This window comes from Chiloscyllium punctatum, chromosome 14, assembly GCF_047496795.1.
Source record: "Chiloscyllium punctatum isolate Juve2018m chromosome 14, sChiPun1.3, whole genome shotgun sequence".
In the NCBI taxonomy this organism is placed as follows: Eukaryota; Metazoa; Chordata; class Chondrichthyes; order Orectolobiformes; family Hemiscylliidae; genus Chiloscyllium; species Chiloscyllium punctatum.
Genome location: NC_092752.1, coordinates 12792775 through 12794361, shown reverse-complemented (window position 1 = coordinate 12794361; position 1587 = coordinate 12792775). Strand labels below are relative to the sequence as shown.

At 44.9% G+C, this 1587-nt stretch overlaps 1 non-coding gene across 1 annotated transcript; it reads left to right on the top strand.

Annotated features, from left to right (window-relative positions):
- The first annotated feature begins 1509 nt into the window (after positions 1–1509).
- On the top strand, positions 1510–1583 carry trnai-aau (transfer RNA isoleucine (anticodon AAU)). Its single transcript has one exon. It is a non-coding gene; the product is annotated as a tRNA-Ile (tRNA).
- Positions 1584–1587: the final 4 nt, after the last annotated feature.

The following is a 1587-nucleotide window of genomic DNA, read 5'->3' as shown; positions in this document are numbered from 1 at the left end:
AATGGGAATACAACTATTTTCAAGTGAAGGATTGTTGCATGTTTTGAAAGCAAGTAACCTGGTACTCACTGCAAGCACTGTTTACACAGCTGCTAGTTCAAACAGTAGTGGGAGAAGGTGCACATGAGCTGGAGCCAAGCCAGCTCCAGTAACTGATCGATCTATAGACTTGTGACCAGTTGTTGATGACAAAGGCCTTCCGCCTACCAACAATTATGTGATTGGTTCATCAGTAGCTGAACAGGTTGGGGCTGCAAACATGATAATGAGAAGATATCAGACCTGTATCAGCTCAGGAGATCTCTCTGTTCTCTGCAGTAAAACTACTTTAAGCCTGAAGGAAACCAAATTATTTCTCTTTCAGCAGTTACTGTAAGCTGTGACTTGTAATTAATGAATTTGAGACCATTTAAAAGTGTGAATCGGTCACCCTGTGTCCTTTTAAAGTTTGTGATACTGTTATGAAAATAAAGATGAAGAAGCAGCACTCTGATCAGCGCAAGAATCATCTCAGTGGGTTTTACTGGCACAGAGCATTGAACTACTTTTCCATTCTTCCTCCTACCCCTATCTTTCACTATCATATAAAAGAGAATCCCTTACAGTGTGGAATTCAGCCCTTTCAGTCCATACTGATCCTCTGAAGAGCATTCCACCTGGACCCACCCAATCCCTGAATTTCTCATGGCTAACCCACCTAGTCTGTACACTATGGGCAATATAGTATGGTCAATCCACCCAACCTGCATATCTTTGGACTGTGTGAAGACCCAAGGGCACCTTGTGTCAAGGAAATCCACACAGACACGGAGAGAATATGCAAAAGTCCTCCCCGTGTCTGCGTGGGTTTCCTCTGGGTGCTCCAGTTTCCTCTCACAGTCCAAAGATGTGCAGGTCAGGTGAATTGGCCGTGATAAATTGCCTGTAGTGTTAGGTAAGGGGTAGATGTAGGGGTATGGGTGGGTTGCGCTTCGGCGGGGCGGTGTGGACTTGTTGGGCCGAAGGGCCTGTTTCCACACTGTAAGTAATCTAATCTAATCAAACCCCACTCAGACAGTTGCCCGAGGGTGGAATCAAGCCCAGGTCCCTGGCTCTGTGAGGCGGCAGTGCTAACCACTGAGCCACAGTGCCACTGTATCCGTCTGTGCACACATGCAAGAGGGGATTATGAAGGGTTAGAGTTGGAAGTAGTCGAGTTATGACTTGATAGTTCACAATTGCTTACTTGCAGCTCGATTCTTGTAATGAATGGTAATTCTTGTTTAATAAAGAAATCTGATTCATGTTTTCTGTCAACCTGGGTCTGAAAATCAGGTAACTTGGGGAGTTCTTCATATTTATAAATTTTCAATTTTAGTGATGACTCTGGAAGTAGTGAAATAAAAGCAGATTAAGCTCAGCAGGGCTGGCAGCATGTATGAAGAGAAATCTGGTAACCCTTCCTCAAAACTGGAAATAGTGGACCTTGATTTCCAGCGCACTATTCCCGTCAGGTGTAACACATGTGTTGGTCGGTTAGTTCAGCTGGTTAGAGCGTGGTGCTAATAACGCCAAGGTTGTGGGTTCGATCCCCACACTGACCATGTG